This window comes from Diachasmimorpha longicaudata, chromosome 4, assembly GCF_034640455.1.
Source record: "Diachasmimorpha longicaudata isolate KC_UGA_2023 chromosome 4, iyDiaLong2, whole genome shotgun sequence".
Lineage (NCBI taxonomy): Eukaryota > Metazoa > Arthropoda > Insecta > Hymenoptera > Braconidae > Diachasmimorpha > Diachasmimorpha longicaudata.
In genome coordinates, this window is record NC_087228.1 from 9,213,732 (window position 1) to 9,237,318 (window position 23,587).

General features: G+C 40.1%; 1 long non-coding RNA gene across 2 annotated transcripts; it reads left to right on the top strand.

The window, feature by feature from the left end:
* The first annotated feature begins 103 nt into the window (after positions 1 to 103).
* Positions 104 to 16,703, top strand: LOC135161597 (uncharacterized). 2 transcript variants are annotated; one of them, XR_010298834.1, is made up of 3 exons: positions 104 to 191; positions 15,054 to 15,240; positions 16,146 to 16,703. It is a non-coding gene; the product is annotated as an uncharacterized LOC135161597 (long non-coding RNA). The 2 variants fall into 2 exon arrangements; XR_010298833.1 differs by lacking the exon at positions 104 to 191 and adding an exon at positions 417 to 461.
* Positions 16,704 to 23,587: the final 6,884 nt, after the last annotated feature.

Below are 23,587 nucleotides of genomic sequence, written 5' to 3' on the forward strand. Positions count from 1 at the left end.
TACTGATGCTGAGAGACAGTGGTTGGTTGAGTGCCGGCTAAAGTTGCACGAGCAAAACTGGCTTAAGAGAGGCGCTGTACAGCCCGCCTGACGAGTCCACACGCCCCTCGGTTTTGCTGTTTCGCTTGGGATCGCGGGTATCGGTTCCCTGTGCGACTTTAACCGAGGAACTTGCCTCTGAATTTGACTAGGTAGGTGTGACGAGTATCTGTGTTGAGTTGGGGACTTTTTGAATGGCGAGGCAATGCGCTTTGGGGGAGAAGGATTGAATGGTGCGGGGGTAGAATGCGGTGGGGTACTGACACACACACTTGTGCGGAATCCTTGCCGTTTTCGGGAGTGCGAGGGGCAGAACGAGATGCTGGGACAAGGGGTATAACTGGGCGATTGAGGGGAATCCATCGATTTGGAAGAGACAAAAATTTTGGTGTTCGTCATCATAGCTATTTCGCAGTGATATGGTATCTAAAAAAATTAATTAGAACTCAAATGATTATCGGATTAATTTTTTTTTTAATGTTTATTAATATGGACAAGTAAATAGGTATTATAGAATATAATTTTTGTCCTTTTATTACATCAACATTCGGAACTTTCTTGAATTTTTCAGAAAATTTAAAATCCGAACACTCCTTACAAATAGATTGAATATTAGGTAGATCTGTCAATTCGTTGGTGACTAAACGTAAAATAATTTTCATAAATATTACTCACTCTGAAATTAATTCTACTAATGTATACTGTAATTGGATTGAAAGGTTGGACGGAACATGGGATTTCACCCCAGAAGGAGATTAAAACGGGAATATTCTCGAATGTGATAGTTTAGAATATTCGAATGAACGTCAGGACCACAAGATCAATTAAATCCTGATGTATTCAATTATCACCCGCTCCATTAAAATAAATTGAAATACACTGTTAATTTTCAGAGGAGTAATAATGAATTAGATTTAGGAGGAAAAGGCGTATAAAGTTTCTGGTTTCAGGTGGCGTTCAGATTTTAGATAGACATAAACCAGACCGAAATAATGAAGCTCAATACCGAGACTCGAAGGACAGCTTAAACTTCCAAAATAATTTATGAAAAAATAATTCTTATTGGTCATTTCAGCTTTTTTAGTCTTAAAATTTGTCATAAGTTCAGGTGAAAGTCGATGTTGTATGCGATTTTTCAATGGTATCTCCCCATCGGTATAACACAAGAAAACAAACTATCCACTCTAAGATTAATCCCATCGATACATTCGTCCCACCACCCTCGTCGGATTAATTCGTATACGCCACGCTCCAACAGCCCTCAATAGGCTAATGCCATGAAGAAGAATAACATTTATCCACAACTGAGAATACTTGAAGCAGTGGGATTGAATGCAGCGATAGAATAAAGAGTGCAGCTGTCATAATAGCGGCTCGTGGCACACTGTTGAGTGAATGCCGATGGCTCTGCGTTTGGTAGTGCACAACGACAGCCGAGAACGACAGTGAATCCAAATGCGGCGAGAAAAGAGAAGGAAAAAGGCACATCGGGGTGCACACATCGGCGAAATAAGAGCGAAAGAGAATGAGAGAGACGGAGGGAATGAGGTGAGAGTTGAGAAAGGGAGATGTGCAGAATGAGGTGCAGCAAACGGGGGAACTGACAGCTGTTTTCAGGGGAAACGAGATAGTCAGAGAGAGAGGGGGAGAGATGGCTTGTCTGCAGAATCGTTGCTCGTTGAATGTGGGTGGAATATCCAAGGGGACCATTGGGGCTTCGACATGGAAGGGCCGGGGAGGGCCAGGGGCCGATGGCGCTTAGGGTGGAAGCAGTTGCGTAGGGGGAGATGTATCGAAATAATCGCAAGGTTGGACGCTTCGGAAACTGTTATGGGTGACATTGTAATGCAGAAGGATATTCATGTTTCGGAGTTTTACAGGTTTTACGGCTTATATATTCGTGATTTTACAGCTAGAGAAATAAAAACTTCACGGGTAAAAACAACTTGAGATTTTCACACGGAGAAGAAATATTCCATAAAAATTACGAATGTTTTTCGGAATTCCGAGGCGAAATTTGAATGAAACTCTTATATAAATTTCACTTAAAATCGGGGAATTTTTCCGAACGGTGAGAATTGAGTGATTAAATTTTTTTTATCGGAAGAAAATAGAAAGTTTACTTTCGGAAGAAGCCATTGAACACCTGATGAAGAGTCAATTTTCAAGTAAAAGGAAAAAATATTTGAGAAATCAACCTATTCGTAGCACATTCCAAAGAATCATTAATTCAACGATCAACACAGCTATTTACCTTTTGTCTTCGGGTTTTGTAAATTGTCTTTTTTGTCTTATACACGCACAACACCGCCTGCATAACACGAGCCATGGTTTCGATGGGTATATGAACCATCGTATTACAAACTATCAGGCGTCATGTCGGGCCACCTCATTGCACCATCGCTCGTACAAGGGGAGAGCGAAGAGAAGTCTGTACACCCATCGGAGTGACTTCTCTCGTATTACACCATCGGTGAATTGGTCACGGGCCCCGGGGCCCAAGACGTTAAATTTTGCGATTTATGTTCAACCCATTTTTCTTCGTTTTAAGAACAACCTACAACATGTGGTGGTATACAATGTTCAAAGAAAATACCACGGGAGTTTGTGTTCCGTGACACCAAATTTGGGAAGAGCGTGCATTTTTTAAACCGTCCAGTGCTGACGAAGGAAATTTGCATACAATTTTTTTTTTCACCACGGGCAAAAAAAATGACCGGCAGATTAATTCAGAAGCGACTGACGTGCATGCGAATCACTGGTAATTACTCCATCCTACTTTTATTAATAATTACAACCGGGTTTTGGCGAATCGGTAATTTACTGTGAGTGAAATTCTAAGTGTTTCATCTGCTCTCATTAACAGGGATAAATGTTCAAGCGTCGATGGAGAAAATTGTGATTGATTTTAGTACAATATTATTGCAATTGTGATATTGTTTCTTCCCATATTTACTTATAAATTATTTACGGAACTCAAATCCTCATAGAATAATTCAAGTGTCACCATCCACCTGTTAACAAATCCACAGTGTGACACGGTTTTGACTTTATTATCCACCTGATTCTCTTGAAAACTATTTGAGAGACCACCGAGCGTAAATTAGCATAAGTAGCGTGCCACGAGGTTAATATAACGTGCACGTAAAGCTTCAGTGCTCTCAGTCTCGTACGTTTTACGATGCGCACACCACAGCCGAAACAATTCCCCTTGTATGACTTTTATTTGCGGGAATAAATGAAAAACCATAAAGACTTTAAACTTGACGCAATGCTCCTAGGAGCCTCCATTGAATGACCTGTATTCGGGGCGAATACGTACAGCGCATTGACAATGAGTTAGTTTCTGATATAAAAACATTCGTCGGTGATGGGGAGGTGAAAGAGATTGGCAGAGACCCATGTGCTGAGGAGAGTCGCCTTGAGAAGGTAATCCAGATACTGTCTCTCAGTCGTTTCGAGTGAGAAATTGTCGCTTTGCATATAAAAGAGTACTCTCGGCTTCTTGGGCTCATGGGCGCCTGGGAAAATCGAGGAGGAAATTAAATCCACGGAGTTAGGAGAGGAATTAAAGCGACGAAAAGGAAAATAATTTAATGAAATCGGTATAATTGGGAATTTCACTCGAAACTTCTAGTGAAAATTGTTGAAATACATTTGCATGGAATGTTCAGATTTTAGAATTGGAAAAACAATCGCATGCCCATGTCAGCGTCAGACTGGAGATTATTTTACAAGAGAAAAATATTATTTAGTATTTATGCATTGCAGAATCCAGGAAGACTGGGGCGTAGATAATCACATGCAATGAATTAAATTTTTTTATGGGACCGATTAATGAAACACTGAGTTTATATCACCTTCAATTTAATGATATTCATGGACAGGATGTTTTGCGGTAACAGATGAGCTAATTTTTTTATGGAGTGCTGAATAATATTTTCTAATTATCCATGAAACGTGAAAGTCCTCGGACATTCCAGGACATGATTCAACAATTTTGTGGACAACATGAGAGGTTACGGATTTCGTATTGGGTAATGGTACTGTGGATGAATAAAATTTCATATTTTCCAGGAAATTACAGACTATAAAGACTAGAATATTCAAAATTATAAATTGTAATCCCTTGATTTTTCAAATTTGCGCACGTTTTCATAAACTGATAATATTAAAATTTACCGGTTTTATTAATTCCCTCACCACCTGTGGATCTACCCCGCGATAATGATTTTCAGGAATTTTAAATAGCGCAATACAACAAAATGAACAGTATCGGCCAGTCGATTCGCGCGTGTTCGACAGATAGAGGGCGGACAGTTGCCGAGATAAATACCCCATTTTCTCATTGCCCTGACAATCTCGAGACTCGGCTTTTCTCCAGCCGGTATTTAAACCGCAAGATTATCGCCAGAATGTCCAGCCTGATGTTTACGACAGATGATTGAATCAATTGGAACTCAAATAATTCAATTAATGTTGATCGACCTGTTGAAATATCCCTGTCCAATAATTTCCATTCCAATAATTACTCTCCCCAATTTTTCCTCATTCCGATTGACGGTCGGCTGACAGCCCTTGACTCGTGTGTAACTCATTGAAATATCTTATCAATCTATTGAAGTGGGCGCGGAGAATTGGTCCAAGGCTTGTGCACCACTCATGATGTTATAGAAACATTTTCACGCCACTTTCTTTCGCATATTGCCGGCTATAACTAATTTCACGGAACAGAAAATACGCATTGGTTCGGTTTAACGTTACGAGTAGAATTTTGCGCATGTTTCTACGCTGTTAAATCCCTCGGGCTACCGTTTTCACGCCCGCACCTTGACTTGATTAGAAGCCTTCAGATTTTAATAAATAGCTTAATGGACGTATTGAGATGTCGTTTTCACGCTGAATCACAGGCTTGCTAATAACGAAAAAGAAATACTATGGGTTTAATAATATTTTTCATCGATTATTAAGTGCTGACGCACTTCCTGCTACTCCGAGCGAAGCCGTTTCTTTATTTTAAGGAATATATTTGGCAACATTAAGTGAACAATAATTTTTCAGTGAGTTATTTTATTGAGATGTGTCCTGGATCATGAGAATTCGAAGATTCACCATTTTTTTTATCCACAACGCAGCGGAAGCCACAGACTGTCTGCGGCTTTCACCTCTTTCCAAGTCCATTGTTTTTCTCTGAAGAACTCGTCGCCTCAAAACCAACGACTCGGGTTACAATGTGACACTGTTTTTGTATGTTCCGAGCCTCCAGAAAACGGTGCTAATTTCTTGACCCGTAGTACCTATTTCTATTAACCTGCGATTGGCTTTTCTCATCAAGTAAATTGCGGGTAGATCGTGGAGAAAAAAGCATGGGGTTATTGAATAATTTTTTTAAAAACAGGTGAAGTGCATTATCGACTGATTGAAAAAGCGTAAAAGCCATCAATTGAGTGAAAGTATCGTTCAGAGTGGAAGACAAGCATCGAGGGTTATTCCCGAGGTGATCTATTGATTCTCCAGTATTGCAATTTGCTGGCATAAAACGCCAGAAAACATTCGTAAATTAGATGTGTCATTTAACGTGAATTATTTTGCGAGTCACAGATGTGCGAAGTTATCGGGCGGGTTAATCTTAGTCCGGGGTAATGTGAATAAAAATTATTGAAAATTTGAGTCGATTGTTCGATAATTTTATGTAAATTTGACGGAATTTTTGCTAACATCACGTTTTTTTTTGTAAATTCCTAAAGTTTATTATATTTTTGCCAGACATTATCTCCACGTTTCGTCCATTTTCTTTAATGAATGGAGGAACCTTCTCTCCTCGTTTCACATTTTTTTCTTCGATATAAAGAAAATTGTTCCGACAAGTAAGAACGCTCAGCGATTACTAGACTTGTTTGGTAATTTTTCTCCAACTTTTTATCTCCGTGTGAATTTCACTCTTCAATGGAAATTATTCTTTAATGAACAACATCTGCAGCCACTCATTGTACCTCTCCACTTCCTAACCAACCAATTGTTGAAGATTACGTGTGTAATCGCCTCGGTAAAACTCTCGGAAGTCCCGGGAAAGATACTCATGAGGTAAAAGCGAAGACTGTTGCTGGGAAATGTAAATATCATTTTTTATCCAACGCAGAGATCACTTTGCCCGCACTCAGAAAACTTCCCCAGCCCCTGATAGAAAAATGATTGAAAGTTGTGAGAGCATGACGATTACTCGACTCGTCCAGTAATTTTTCTCCAATTTTTTTTCTCCCTATAATTCTCCTGTTTCAATTAAAGTTATTTCCTAATGAATAGCATGTGTAGCCACTCGTTATACCTGTACACTTCATAACCCGTAAATTGTTGAAAATTACGTGCGTAATCGCTGAGGTAAAACTATCGGAAATCACTCGAAAGATACTCGTGAGGTAAATGCAGAGGTTGGCGCAGTGAGAAATGTAAATACACGGGGATGAAAATTTTTATTTTAATTCATCATTAGTGTCGATTAGCGATGCCGAGTTAATGTGTACACAGGACCGAAGTGTATTATTACGTGGATGTTTTACATTGCAAAACTCACGAGCATACGGAAGGACAAAAAAGGGGGGAAATAGAGAAACGAACGAACAGAAAGGCCGCGCTGTGAGCGACAGGGCTAATTGGTTGAGCCGCCGTCGGCGTTTGGTTCAAGTGCATAAAGCGCTAAGGAGTTTACTTGCATTTACCTGGTGAATATGCGGTTGTAACGTCACGATGGGAACGTCAAAATGTCCGAAGAAAAATTAATAGATTAATATTTTACCTTGAATTTATTTTGTTTGCATTTGTACCACTGACTTTGGACGATAATTTGTAAATTGTAAATTTATTTCTCAATTCTTTTCACATCTGATATCATCGCCCACATCTTGATTGACATGTTAATTTCATTGTGGCAATTGGTATACGGTATGCGGATATCTGATATTTTCTTTCATTTTTTATCAGTCCAGGCTTTTATTGCTTTCGGGGTTGTTGGATCTCTGTAGAGCAATAAATAAAATTAAAAATCTAAATAGATAAATGAATAAATAAATAGACCGCTCTTGCTACTACATTCACCACTAAGAAGCTATTCCACGACTGTGTGACACATACACCCAGTTTTTCTAACAATTTTTCCTCATCCGAGATAATTTCTCCACGCGTGGGACGATTTCTTACCAACTGCACGCGTTTCTCCGTTTCCTGTTACGGTGGTGAGCCCAAAGTTTTCAACTCACCGAAGTATTTAGTATTTGCAACGAGAAGAGAGTTGTCGAATGATCCCACAATAGATCAATACCCTATCGTAGTCCTTCACAGTCGTGGAAGTTACCTAAAATTCCTGACAACCGCATTTCCCTCCACAATTAAGGAGAAGATACGTCATTTTTCTTGAATAGTTCTCTTCATCCACCAGGAATTTCACTGACATTTTTAATAGCGAAATTCACATCCTCACAAGCAACATTTGATATTCTCTCCAATTGCCGAGTTGAAATATCTCACCGAAGATGAACTCGATGCTGTGTATGCAAGTGCACCGTCGGCCTTATTCAGCATATTTGGCGGTACACGGAATAGACGTATTTGCCGTGGGGCAGGTGCGAGAGGTGCAGAACGAGGCCGATACCACGTCTGGTTCTATAACAAGACAAGAAGGGTAGGCTAATTCACTGTACATATAAAATACCCAGCATCTTGGAGCGGCAAGGCTTGTGGTCGATAACAAATCGAGACACGCTTGTGTCCAGTTGAAGTATCCCGATACTCATCGAGAAGACTTTGCTTTCTAAGGATGCGAAATCACGAAAGAACGACGGACAGGTGAGGGGGGAAGGGGGGGGGGGTGGTGGCAGGGGCGGAAGGGGGGAGAACTATCGCCGGCAGGTGGTTTTAGTTAAAGTAAAGAAGGTCGGAATCTCTGTACTGGCAGTGAATTTGTTTATGTTTACATTCACCACAGCGAAGCGAATGAAAATGCATCATCAAACCTCGTTGCTAATGCGCCGTCGGACACTTTCCATTATGGTATGCGCGTGTTAAACATTTTTATCAATTTTTACATTGCCAATTTTAATAGTCAAGAGCTGGACATTGTTGGTGTTGATAATGCGATTGAAACTTTCTAAATAATTTCTTCTGGCTTGATGCAACTGGTAAACGAAGGGAATATTGACGTACGTTCGGGTAAAAATAGATTACGTTTTGGTGCTGCAAAATATATTGATAAATTTTAAAGAATATGGTCGGAGTGAGTTTGGGATTAATCAATTTAATTATTCATCCTTTCATTCTGGAGAAACCTCCAAAATAAGAATTAAAGAGAATTCATCAGCGATTCGGCCTTAGTCATTAATTATTTAGTTACTAGTCATTATTAGCATTGATTGATTTTTTTCTTCCTATCGACTTTCTGAATAATACATTTATGACTCCACAAGATTTGAATGAATATGAGGAAGTGCATTGTGTGTAGTAAAGTTCCTGCGACCATTCTACACATAAAAAATTCTAATACTTGACATGTATTTACTCGTCGCAAGTAATTTACATTTTTTATTCTGTAATCACTTGATTCTCCTGACCATTTCAACCCACGTGCCCCTGAAGGTCCCGTGCATTAAAATATTCTGGTATTCAAGATTCATTTTGTCGCAAATGAGCTCACTGGAATCGCGCAAAAACATCGTCAATCTTCCCGCATTTATTGTTTCCCTCATTTTTTTATTCCCATCACATGTGCCGATGTGTAAAACATATTCATGATGCAACGCGGAACCTCAGCGATAAATGAGAATTTATTGAAGTTTCATAAAGTGCAATCACAGAGATTTAATCATCGACAATAATTTATTTCTCTGGAGTAAATATCGTCCCATATAATGCATGATTTTATTCTCTGAGTAGTACTGTAAAAATACAAATCCTCTCTCAATTGTCCACTTGTTTTCTAATAAATTTTCGGCCTGTAAAAATTACATTTTCTAAATTGATGTAAACGTGGGCTGAAAGGGACATTAGCACCCAATAAGAACGTTGGCATAAAAATACGAATGGGGGTCAAATCGTGGGTTCATCCGATCGCCTGGACACGTGTACCTCAGCAAAGTACCATAACCCACACTGTAGACTTTATCGAATTACACCATATCAGCTCATCTCCTTCGCCAGTCACAATGTGTTCCTCACAATCGCTCTTGCCCCGGCACTTTCTACGACAGGACAAGAGAGGGAGGACGCACGCGTAAATTCACGGGACTTAATGCCAAGCGAGTGCGATAAGGAAACGAGGGAACAGCGATTTTCCCCGGGGAAACGGATGCACTTGCAGATGACCATGACTCGTTTATTCCTGGATCTCTCACGTGGGTCATTTTGCCTATCGTGATTGTAGAAGTCGTAGCTGATCATCCGGTGACTTTCTAAGGACGTGAATACCGCCACTGGGTAGATTATACCAGCCGCTAATGAAGCTATCTCGTGGAAATTTACTTCTCGTACGTATACACTGAGTTTTATGTACACCGAGTGATCGTTAAAGTTTGTTACTTCAATTGGGATAGTCGATGCAGTGTACGCGGGGTAATTAAGATAGGAGGTCACCTACATCAGCGCTATGTCGGGCAATTTGCTTTTCATTCGGTTTTCCATTTCGAAGGATTTTACCGAAGTTTCTTTTTTTCAGAATCGAGGGGAGAAAATTTACAACTGCGTTTACGGGGAGTATTCAGACGATGAGGAGAAATTAAACATTGAAAAATTGTACCAGTAATTATGTTCATCAATTTTCACCTAAAAAGAAAAAAAAAATTCAAATAAAATTCACCTCCTGCGTTAAAAGTAGCGCTGACCTTTTCACACCTTGAAGACTTATTTAACGACTCGTTAAATCCGGTTGGTGACATAAGACAGGTCACTCACACCTAAAGTTCAAAGCTCCATAAAATCTCATCACTATAATTCAATAATTAAAAAACTAAGCGTTGAATAATTCACAGATTATTTTCCAACTCATGGGGGGTTGACACGTTTCATAAGAGCTTGAGCCATTGCAATGCATTAAATTCAACGCAGGGGAAAGTTGTTGGGACGATTCCACCCCGCGTACCTCGTGGATAACTCAGAGAGTTACGTCGACTCCCACGTTATCGTATCGCTGTTAAATTCTCGCCATAAATTTACCAGCGAGATTCGACATTATACCAGCAGCCATGAGGCACATATAGGCGTGACCCGGTGTTACTATCACCCATGAGTTGACTGGTTCGCGGAGGGAACGTCACGACGCCTCAGGACTCCTCATGAGCTACAACAATGTCCTCTTTTACACTCGGGTGTATTCCGCGATGATGAGGGAATGCCAGCGGCTTTGAGAGGTTGGAATGCATTCCTGGGGCTCGTGACAACGATGGATAATGTCGCTTTAGTGTCGTGATCGTTCGAGTCGTGTTGCGAGTACTCGATAATGGGATTCATTCGCATATTTAATCATTTCAATTTCACTCTCGTGGGGAAAATAAATTGATGGCGGGGACATTGTGGCTGAGAGATTATTCCTTTGAGGAGGACACGTGGGACTATTACACTCCAGTTATGATTCATGAGGTGTAGCTTTTTTTTTTCTAATGAATTTTCAATTCTCTCTGGTATATTAGTTAACTACGTCTCGTCCATAGTGGAGAAGGTTATGAAATTCAGATGTGCACGGTCTCCTCGTGGGATTTTATTGTCGCTTTCAGTATTTCGTTGAATATTACTTTTTCTCAGGTATCAGTTAATCACAGTGTGATATTCGAAGACCCCAAAGTTCATTTAATTAATTTGTGGCAATGACAATGGCAATAATGACAATCAATAGCTAATTCAATTCAATTGTCAATTCAATTGTTTTCAATTCCTGCAACGAAACATTTTATTACTTTCAAAGATAAAATTCCCTTAGTCTCTAGATAAATTGGAAAAGCTCGTGGCCTGCAGTCCTGCAGTCTCCCACACTCTCTCACTCCATCCATAACAGGTGCTAAAAAATCAGCCGTGAAACTGCCTTGAACCCAGTGAAAAATCATCTACAAAATGCAAAACGATGTATCCTTGACCAGTTGCCCCACCATTGCAATCAATTTGGTGGCACAAACTACAAAATACCCAGACATTCACGAGCCATTCGCCGTAAGCTACGACTCAGCAACGACTTTAGCACACCCGCAATTTATTGCGAATATTTATTTTTACGCTGGTATATTTTTTCCACACTTAACCTCTGGAATCCATTTTTGACTTTTCGCCTTTGTCTCACGTCTCGCGGGAGAGGGATTCATTGTGGGTTTTTATTGAGCAGCTGGAGATATTCAAAAACCGAAATGGGAATAATGCAAAATGTTAACGGGTTTCGCAGGCGCATATGTGTGGTTTCGTCGAGAGTAATCACCGCAAACCGAGGTGACACGAATGTCACCGTTGTAACCAGTGTTTTTAAGGTGTCTTAATTTCAGACGTTTGGGGTTTTGGTATTTTCTTAATTAAATTATCCAAAGCTCATCGATATTGATGGGAGTCATCTCATTAATCTGTATTTCAATTTAAGAAGCTCAAGGCATTTTTCCCCTCTCCTGGGCCTCCTAGAACTAAAAGGGCCGGATTGGGAATCACTTCGATTTTCCGGGATGTCTCAGGAATAATACAGAGAGCGTTATAAATCCTATGGCATTGGATTCCCCAGGCGATTTACGATTTTTCGAAGATCCATTCCGGAACTGTAGTGGGGAAGAGTCTATACTTCAAGGTCTGCTACGGGCCCCAGAGACGCGTCGGGACTCGCGACTGAGTTATAACCGACGTTTCATCTCTTTCACTTTCCTCCCAGCCGACTCCTCCGCCGCGCCATTTCTTTTCATCCATTTCATTTCTTCGCCACTTTTTGCCCGTTTTTCGGTGCCGCACGCCTCATTACCTCCAGGCGATCGGTCAATTGGTCGCTTCCAGGCTAGTTTAGCTATTTTTAACACCGGGACTGGGCGCTTATTTCGGTAGATTTTTTTTCCATCGTATCTCATTTTTGGTTTTGCGCTTCAGTTTGGCCTGAGATGCGTCATGCGAAACGACTTTCGGAGAAAAGAATCTTCGAGGAACTCAGAAATCGCGCCGACTGTTGAGTCATATTCATTTTTTCCTGACTTTCTTGTCATCGAAAAATTATAAGTTTCCATTGATCGCGTGTTATCAATTGTTTCATGAATACAATAACGAATGTCTGACTGTCATTCATCCTTTCGATACATTTTTACCAACATTTTTATCCTCGTTCTGCCCTCATTCATTCGCTCGTTATCATTTTTGTCCATAATTGAGGGGCTTCCCATTTTTCCAGTACTCATCCTAGAATTTTTATAGACAATTTCCCGTTGTATATGTTGGACCTGATTGTACAAGTATTCCCGCACATCCCAGGGATTAAAGCAATCCAACGAGTCAGATAAATAACCCACTTCACACCATCTCTCTCGGCTGTCTTCAAAGTGCCTCTTCAATTAGATCATATCATCGAAATACACTGCAACAATGTGAAACCAAAAGAATGCCGCGAGGAATAACCAGGTGTAGTCTGCCGACTTATTTCCTCAATTTCCATAACGCCTTTCTCATTCCAACGTCGCGAGTGTACTTGGAGTCCGCACCGTTACGCGCCTCACACGCGATATGAGAAAACACGGACCGCTGGCTACGTCGGGAAAATTTGACGATGAGGGGCGAATAGACAGGGACGACAAGGAGAATATTCCCATGCTTTCGATTGGAACGGTTCTGGAGTGCTTGAAGAAGTCGTGCCACGATGAGGCTCGTATTTCAACTAATCGCTTTTGCGTCTGTTTCAGGTGGATCGATGACGTTCTGATGCTTCTTTTATGATGACGGTTAGTTGTTCACAATTTCATGGTTCGTGAACACCAAGAGGATAAAAACCTTACACCGCAGGCTCTTCATTCATTTAATAAGAATCATTGTTTCGGTAAAAAAGGGCGGATCGATCTTTACGGACGTTTATGGTTCCATATTATTGGTTCCTTAATTACAATTCCACGATCATTTAATATTCCAAACCATTCCAACACCTTCCATTGGACCCCATGGAAAATAACCACGAAAAACTCCGCCTCATCTGACCCAAATGCCAAAACCAATGCAATCAATTTCCCTCATCCCCAAGTTCCGCCTTTCCCACAGTCTCTAAAACCTTCTGCAACATAAAAACTCTCAATAATAATTTGATTAATGATCCACCGATTAACATCTAGAAACGTTTGAATATAGTGCACTTCGTACCCCATTGAAGAGAGTGCAGTGCACACTCTCGGCGCCCGTTGCGTGATAGTAATTGCACCGGGGCCTTGGCATTGAACTGGCCCTAGTGTACACACTATAAAATGAAGTTGAATTGCCTCCCATTCATTTGATTGCATATCACTGTGAGTGCACAGTGCGGGGCACCAGCCCCCTGTTAAACTATGCGTACTTCCTTCGGTTGTCTCTGAGGACACTGCCGGAAGGCGGAAGGGAAAGAAAAAAAAAATTCACAGAGTAGAAAAAAAAACATACGGAGGACTCGTCAAGACGCCGGGGCGCCCACGGAAAAACGAGCCTCTGGGTGCTCTCACGGATTTTACGAGCATTCCCCGTTTACGACCCCTCACTCTTTCGAAGGGGTCACTTAACATAACGTCTCCCCCCTCCCCCTCCTGCCCCCAGATTTTCGATTCTCCGGGGATTTTTTTTATTTACTATTTTTAAAGCATCCCGAGACGGAAAAAAATGAAAAAAAAAATCGCGTAAATTACTCGAGGGCATTTATTACGCTTTAGTACAACTGTCGTCGTAAAATAAAACTGAAAATACAAACTGCCTGGGTTATCAAGTATTTCTACAATGTTGTGAGTCATTAACATCGAAACAATAACGAATCGATTATTGAAATTCTCCTCAGTGCAGTAATTAGAAAATACTGAGTGAATTATTATTGGGCATTAAATGTATTTACATCGGATTTAATGTTAATATATAGCCCCTTTTCTCATAAACTATCTTCATAATTGAATGAGCGAACTCTAAGCCCGTGCATTTGACGAACTTTCCACGTAAATGCGCCATTCGATTAACATAAAATAAATGAGATAGAAGAATCCTCCGGTATTTACTTAACTTTCGTTTCAACGGAGGATTTTAAACGAGTAATTGATTACCGGGGATTGATTAACGATGAGACATATTGATATGGGTAATCAAAGGTGGAAATCATGCGGTTTTAAGGATATTTCATTAACTCCATTTTGCATTTCCTCATTTTAGTATTGGATGAAGGGAACCAAATGTAAGGGAGGGTTTCTGTCAGCTCTCGGCGGAATTGCGATACGGGGGGTTCGAGAAGGGAAGAAAATGTAAAAATCCTAAAACGATTTTAATTTTAATTTACTTTATTCACATGATTTCATAACTCTTGAGAGAACCAATTGTTTTTTTTATTGCCATCTTTGGCATTACGTAGCACTTTGATAGAGTAAATACCACATTTCGCACAGAAAGAGCGCAGTTAGAGTTGCGATGGCTCGTCCCGATAAATCGTACTAATGCTCGCAATTAATCTCGTACACTGTATCCCCGACACCGACGGCTTCCGGAATGAATACCCACGTCACGAGGCCCGCACGTTTCATTTGCAACCTTATGCTTCTGGGACCCGCTGGAGACTCTTCTTGTACTTGGAGTAGATTCAAAGTCGCAATTTCCATCCGCTCTGCGGTGACTTTCCACTCAGTCACGACTAAACCCACCAGTGGTTTTAGATCAAACGAAATACTCACGCTTTTTTTTTCGTCATGGGACTCATCCATTTGCATACGCGATATGTGAGTTTAGAGTTCGTGACCATGTCGAACACTATGTCTATTCAATTAAAAGTGCTTTTACGTCCATTTCGATGGTTGTTACAGCATTCCGAGTGCTTTTAGGTTTCATTGTCTGGAAAATCGTGAGAAAATTCATTGACTGGCGGTGGACATTGTCACCAGAGGATGCGCACGCAGTCCCTTTGTGGGGAGTCGTATTGGGACCATGTCTGGGGCCTCACGAGAAGCCATAAATTCCTCTAGTGCTGAAATTTTCCTTCTGTTGTTGCTGGAAAGGCGTCGATAGCTGGTAACTGCCCAATGCTAATAATTGAAAATAAATAAAATAACTCTGGTACTGTATTTTTACCGAATGAACTGTATTGAATATTCCCGATAACGAATGTGAAATCTGCCTTGACACCGCGATACTTGATCGATTTTTAATATTTTGATTACAACATTAAGATTCTGATGTAATTGTTTTTACTGGATTTTTACCAATATTTCTCAGTTGAGAAGGTAAATTATTGTTTGAGAAGAATCGATCGGAAAGAAGTAATGAACGAGTTTCGTAAGAGCATATCGAATAATAATCGAAGTGTATTGTTTATATCGATCGCAATATATTAAATTTTCTCGGTAATGAATTTCACAATTATATTGTCACTCCGATGTTTGATCGATTTTAAATATTTTGATTGCACCACTAACTTGTGGACGGTTCCGTTTGTCGATATTTATCGATATATTTCACTTCGTACATTGCAAAATCTCTCGGTGATTCAACATCCCTCAGACATTATTTTATGTGAAGAACCATAAACGCCACTTCCAGTGAAATATTTTCTATTAAATTACGATTTGTTAAACAGTCACCATTCAAACAATAGAATTCCTCGAGATTTTTTCGTCAACGATTCTTTAAATTCGTCTTCGTTATTTTCACCGTATCATTCCGACATTTTTATGGAGTTGTCTAATAAAACGATGGGGTTCGATTTAGTAATGTTAATGCCATATTTCCAACAGTGGCTTGTGAATACTCGGGTCTATTGTCCGATGCCTCTTCCATCTGTTCTCACTTGTTTACTCGTCCAGTAACTGCATGAGTGCCCCAGGTGTCACAACAATAAGATCCTTTAGCAAAATGTTTTCTCATTCCGGGGAATTTATGTACCAGGAACTTGTGATTAATCAGGTCTGTGTTTTTAGGGTACTCCATTGAGGGACAATAGTGGAGTGTTGCAGGGAGAGGCAATTGAATTATAGACGGACCGTGAATATCCAAGGGACACTGCAAAATTGATTTTGACAGGAAAATCACGTGACGGGATTTATTACATGAGGAGGCAGTATACCATTTCCAGCCTCCCTGATTATATTCTGCGGTAATATATTGTCCAGGACAGTATGGAGTTATGGGGTGGAGAGAGCGCTGCGGCGTTTTCCAACCATATGCAGGATTGAAGCAATTATCCACGCATGAATTGCCCTCCCACCCCCTCTGCAACAATTCTCCCCTTCTAGAACAGGCTTTTATCAACGATTGCAAGTTTGGCAGATTGATCCTGCTATAGATGAATTTTCTGCGATTTTTTAATTAGTTTTCCGGAATGTGGGACTTCACTCCGAGAGTGATTCGGTAAAGTCGTAATTGTTTAAAAATATTATCATTTGAAATTCAAATTTTATACGAAAATTACAATCAAATATCAATTTTAAATGCAACGATCGGATTAAGAATTCATTGAATCTGGAATGGAAAATGAATAATTAATGGTTAACTACGAAGTCAGTGTTATTATTCGCCTCTTCGACTGGTGTCAATTGTTCGATGAATAGCCGATCCAATAATTAATCCTCTCCCCTCGAAACGATCTGGTAAACTTTTGAACAGCTGGAACGAGGCGGCTGCTCTTTCTGCGGATCCCCTCATGTTAAAACCCAAGGGACCTTTCGCCTCTCCTGCCATACACTGGCAAAAATGCAATCCAGCTCGATATCCATCGTTTTGCAACTGTGGTCTCACGCGGGGTTGGCATGTTGAATTTTGCACCAGTGAGTAGGCCATCATCGAGAAATGAGGGCATCGGGGAAGAAAACGCCATGGGTATAGACCAATTAATGTTTAATAACTCAGGAATGGGTGCCACGCTAATTAACTGTCGATAACGGATGACCTGATGATCACAGACTCTTGTGAACTCACGGTGTAATATGAGATGAGGCGAATTATTTTTAATTCTGGAGTTCAATTCAATTTATCTTGCCAATTAGATTAATTTTTACCCGCAGGGAAATAACCTCGAATGGCGCGATATTACATGAAAGAACTGTTTTAAATATTTTTCTTAATTAAATGGAATAAAAATTTGGCTGCAAAAATTTCTTTCAGTACAATAAAATAAATGCAAACCAAATTTCTCTGAATTTACGAGAATATTTGTGCGAAAAATCCCATGAGAAATTTTGCATCAGCAAGAACCAATAGTTAAATGGATGCCCCTCATCGCTCAAGGAAGACGCCAATGCCAAACAAATATCATACATCTCCGCAACATTTCGATACAAACCAACCCCACCGTCATCATTTCCAGGTAAAACATCTCACATTAGCATACGTAATTAATCCCACTGAATTCTTTATCGGCCTCTTACTTTATCACGTGTACAAATCCCAACGCACCTCAATCCACCGATCCGATGCTGACGCCCCACTGCATACACCCGCGTAAATCCTCCTCAGAAAAGCCACGAACGTGGGAAAGAGATTAAACCTATCCATATCGTAACCAGAGAAAGAGGGGATGGGGAGGGGCTGTTTCCTTGTCATTTTCTTTTTTCAGAAATCAAGTTTGCGTGGAGAACGCGATAGCCGTTTGCCATTTATTCTGAATAACTGTGCCACCTTGCAATCAGTCTATGCAACATATTGTGGACTTTCTGTTCTCATCGTTGAACCAACGAAAAAACGAGACTGAGTAGTTAGTACTCTATCCATTCGAGGAAGAAAAAAAAAATTGAAAAATTGTGAAAAATAATTTTATCACGGTGCCATGTACTCCCGATCAAATGTAAACCGCTGATGTTATTCAAATCAAAAGATAGTAGGGTCCGAGGGGAGGGGGAAAATCACTCGATGATGATAAAAATGTGGAAACACCTTTTACGTAAAGGACAACCGTATCGAACGACTTTCCCGCCTACACATAATATATTCTCGCGTGTAATGTGCTAAGGATTGAATTCACATGGGGATATTAGCAGCAGGTGAATATACAGAGTTTGTTTATTTGTAAATTGGATAGCTCGGGCTGCTGCTGGGAATCTGGACGTATGAGGGGAGCCATTTCAATAAATTTTCATTTGGGAGCGAGAATTTCAGATTAGGGAAATCAGATGGACATTTAGATCTGTAGGATCATTGAATTAAATCATTCGGATTAAGTAATGATGTAAGAAAGGGAATTCGCTGAACCTATGGATGATTTTTTTCTTCTAGATAGATAATTCAGGATGATAGTCGTCTGAATATTGAAAATCTTCAATAGGTTTTAGTGACATGCGGTCTGTCATATGAATTATCAGCATTAAACATGCAATTTAAGTCATGATTCCACCGGGGACATTGGGAAATTGGTGGTGAGTAATGTCGTGCGAAAGTAAATCATATACCCTCGAATGATTCACTCTTACGCAAAGAGGAATTACGTTTGACGGAAGACGGGGAGGAGTTTATGGCATCAGGCGCAACTCTTCGAATGGATTTAACGTCTTTGAGGGGCTGGAGCTATAGTCTAGATATCAAACGAAACGACAAAACGGTGAGGATCGAGAAGTTTGCGGTCGAACAAACCGACCGCAGTACTCTTGTGGTGAAGTATGGAGACGGTAAAAAGGGAAACGAGGGAATTCAGCAGACGCACAAATGTGCAATACCCTTTTTTATTGTTCGATGCTATTTCTGGGGACGCTTCGGTGATTCTCACCCAGCGGAGTTTGTTGCAACGTGGGCGTTTTATGGAGCGAAATAACAGGCATTGAAGAGAAAAACAATTATTTCAGAGTTTGCCTTGATGAGACAGTCGTCCTGACGAAATCAATTTACGGAAATTCGAGGATATGTTGCTCTTAATGCAGCAAGAATTCATGACTTATTAAAAATAATAGTTTGGCACAGCCCTTCTCGAAAGATTGCAACAACTAATTTATATAATGAAGATGCAAGCACGACGTTTGCATTTTGTAGAAATTTAGTAACTCATTTACAGAATTTTTGGTGACATTTGCGGAATGACAATGAAAAAAGAAAAATAACTTTTTATGTTCAGTGGAATATGGAGTGAAGGGTCGATTAGAATTGAATAAATTCAGGACCAATTGATGTTGATGGAGCGCATTAGCCGAAAATGGCGGACAGTGTATGAAAGACAGAGGGCGAGTCATCTAATCTCTCCTCCCGAAGTTCTATCCGCGTTTATAACTACTTACTCATGCAGGATTTACATTGAGTAGATGTGAACGAGTACTTCACGATGGACAGGCCAGAATTATAATCTCGAAAGAGTTAAGAGTCCATTTTTGATTGCCGACTGGCGCGAGAAAACTCTTGATATGAGACTAGAAATTTATTTCACGAAAACTAACGCGTGTTTCCCTCCCAACTTTTTTTAAAAATTAATTCGAGGGCACACGCCTTCACGATCTCATTGCTAATTGCCATATCCGCACTGTCCTGGAAATGTTTGCAAGCGGTTGAGGTGAAAATTAATTGACCGGGATTAAATTCCCAGGGGAATTAACAGTTCGTGGTTAGAAAACAACTCGGATTGCCCCTTGGGAGTTGATATCCAGTTTGGCTAAGTCGAGTGTATCCGGGATTTTTCTTAAATCACTCGATCCAATACATTAACATGGAATACTTGGAATAACGTTTGGGTGGCATCACAAAGGGAGGCTCAGTTGGAGTATCGAAGGTACATAACGGGTGAAAGTACAGGCGACACTGGTGTGTGTAAATGATAGTCAGTATGAGCATTAATTCAGCGGTGTTTGGGACGGGACACAACCCGAGGGGGTACAGCTGCGATCTAAATAACTGGGTACAGTCGGATTGCCATTAGAAAAATCGGAGGAAAAAATCCGCTCTTGTTTTCTAAGCCGACAATTAGCAGTCGTAAAGACGTTGAGGCCCGTTGAGTGCACTCGACTTTCACTTTTAGCTGACGTTTACTTAACAATTGTCATTGAATTAGATGAATTAATTCGGGGATTCTAAGCATTTTTATTCATTCAAATCATTCGCGTATTTTTAAAGTCATCAAATTCCTTGAATCCGGTATCGCAACCTAAACCGATCGGTTCTGCGCGAAAAATATTAATTAATAATCCAACAATGTCCGTACATGCAGTCCGAGAAAGTGGTACATCTCAATTCACCAGCACTCTTTCTCCCGGAATCCCCATCGATGAAGTGAAAGCCCAAATCATGTTCTCCCCTTCCGTAAATAAAAGCCCGAAAAGCCCTCAAATTGATGATTAGTACCACCACCGCATGTACAACTTTATCAGTCGTCAAATGTCCGCAAAACCGCTCAACATCATCAAGAACTCATGATAAAGTCACATATGCCACACCAATAGCCGCAGAAAATCATGAATCACAACGGCAACTTCCGACTTGTGATAAATGCATTGAACAATTTTACCATACGCAACAATGTCAGCAAAATTTTCCGCGATTACTATCTCTCCTACGATGTGCATGACAGTCAGACAAGACTATTAATAACATCCACAGGGACTATCGGAGGGGAGTTGCATTACGAAATTATGGCACTGAATGAGATGAAATCCAAAGCCGAATGCATTAATTCCGTAAATTCATATCGCACTCAACGAAATGTCACGCAGTTTAGTTCAGCTGAATTTCGCCTTCCCCTGGCCCCTCGCCGTTCCCCGGACTTCTCAGCTGTGCAGGGGAAAATATTTCCTTCCTCTTTGGCGTTGCAACGCTGTTAGCTTTTTCCTTTGCCTCCTTGCAGAAAGGACCACCGCCACACGGGACCCATGCAACAACCATCATTAATCTTGGTACGGTGAACACCCGCGCGTTACGATGCTCAGTGAGAGGAGGTGGAGGTAATCCTGGGCAATCGCGTGTCGACCGGAAGAGAGGTCCTGCCTTCCCTCCCCCTTCTCCACTCATATCGCCGAAGGATGAATTATGAAAGGGTCAGTGCTGTAGGTCGTTGTTGTATGAGGACAACTAAATCGCACGATAGGTGAGTTCATTATACGTTTAAAAAAAAATCGAGAACTTTGGATGAATTTTTAATAAAAAAAAAAGCACAGTTGTTCCTCGATCAATACTCGAGGAACAGTAAAATTACGGTAATAATGTCTTAATGATTCTCTCTTCGAATTGTCTGAAATTCCATAGATTGTTTACTAAAAGTTGGCCTTGTTGTTCCGCTCATTTGTTATCAGTAAAAGAATTTGGATAATTTACAAATATTATCAATCTTTGAATTCAACATTTCTCGATTGTTAATTCTTCAATTGTTGATGAGTTAAAAGGTGGGTAATGCGAGGGGTCATCGAAATGTTAATTGCCACATAATGAAAATAAAAATAGAAATGAAATCTGACTCGTGGCACACGCGACTTGACTATGCAAAAAGCCATCGTGACTGTTCATAATAATAAACAGTGTGCCTTTTCGCCACATAAAATAGAATCAACTCCTCATTCTTCAAGCATTATGAGGCACACCAACACATCCACCATTGTGTCGTATATCAGCATCTCCACTCAGTTGGGGTTTAAGAGTCGTGCAATGGAATTTTTACAATGCATTACTTTTAAATAAAAGCATCTTCCTTAATTTTTTTTAACATTTTTCACCGCTGAACATTGCCCCATGCACAATACACGCGCATACGATTAATAGAACTTTCTCCCCTCAATACCAGCTACGAAGAAGTTCATACTGTTTATTTATTTTTTTTTTTCAACTCCTCTCTCGCGCCCCAGTCGATGGCTTATCGTGCAGTTGCGACGCAACCCATCGGCAACGTTCCAGCACTCTCTATAAAGTTCTCTTCCCCATTGGCAAATTCCCTCCACTTCTTCACCAAAGACCAGCTCTGTCTCTCGCGACCTTATGTTAAGCTCGCCCATTATCATCACCATTAAATACCACCTTTGCAGGCCATTATGCAAAGGGGAACTCGTAGAAACCAGTCAATCCGTTGAGACATTTTTGATTAGTTGATTAAACTGATCAATTTGTGGAACAAGAGTGTAAACCATAATTGCACGGATTATTTTACCTGTCGATAAGATTAATCGGACATAATTGTGGACCATAAAAATACAGAATAGACGATATCTATTTAATTAAAATTGCAACGTAATGAACAATTCATTTTCTGGGCAAAAATTCTCATCAATTTGACGCAGCTCGTCTTCTGCGGTCAAAACTTATGCTTAAAATCGAAGCGTAATTTTACCCGCGACAAAACAAATAAAAATAAAACCACGACAGAGCCGTTAGAATTGATCTACCACCGATCCGCGGTATCATTGTAATCACGACTCATGGATACAATCAAAAAGGAAATAGGCGCGAAACAAATCAGAATGACTCGTCCATCTAACGGGTGCCCTCGACTAGTGCCTCCTTGGTTACAACTAAACCGAATGTATCTCCTGGACCGTACCTACAATTACCCTTTGAGCCAGGACACTGTTATTAATGTCCCGTTGTCTTGTCCCCCACCCAAGTGTCTCATTCTTTTCCCATTGACTCTATTTACTCTCGTTCAATTCGTTCGATAGGTAATTATGATATTTTTTCATTAGGTGCACGAACACTGATTCCAGAGAATGGATGCAATAATTAATTCTTTTCGCAGTGTTAGTGAATTGTTGAGATCTTATGATTCGGTTTCAATGTCTTGTTAATATTGATCATTTCGCGGTACCGATGACGATTCTTAATGACGCGTGTCGTTGGAAACTTAACGTTTGTTTTCAATCGCTGATGGCTCGTTTCATTTAATAATATGTTAATTAATCTGCTATATCATAAATTGAATTTATGACATGGCCTGTAGAAAAATTATTCATGTTTTGAAGACTATAAATTTGATGAGTATTAAAATCTTGTTTAACTTTAGGGACACTAATGCATGAAGCTTCTAATTAAGATTTAAAAACTTTACGTCAAGGTAATTATTTATAAAATACCTCCAAACTGAAAGAAATGGGACCAAGTTTATGTGTCATTTTTATTGACAACTTTCATCCATAAAAATGATGTTAACCCAAATTTCACTTCATTAAACTCTGAGATGTTTTGGAAAAACAAATCTGCAAGTAAAATATACTTCTGTAAAGCTACTTAACGAGAAAATTGAAAAATACCAAATGGAAATAATAAACTAGGGGAATTCACTTGACCATCAGCAATGAATTTTTCCGAATAACATCCTGCCAATAATGGACAACAAAATATCGTCAAACAGCTGCAGTGAAACCAAGTTTAGTAACTATCCCATCGCCAACGTTACTTCCATTATTGTATCCTCAATCTCATGATTTATTAATACATTTATATACACCGATGATGTGTTTATGAGGGACGGGAA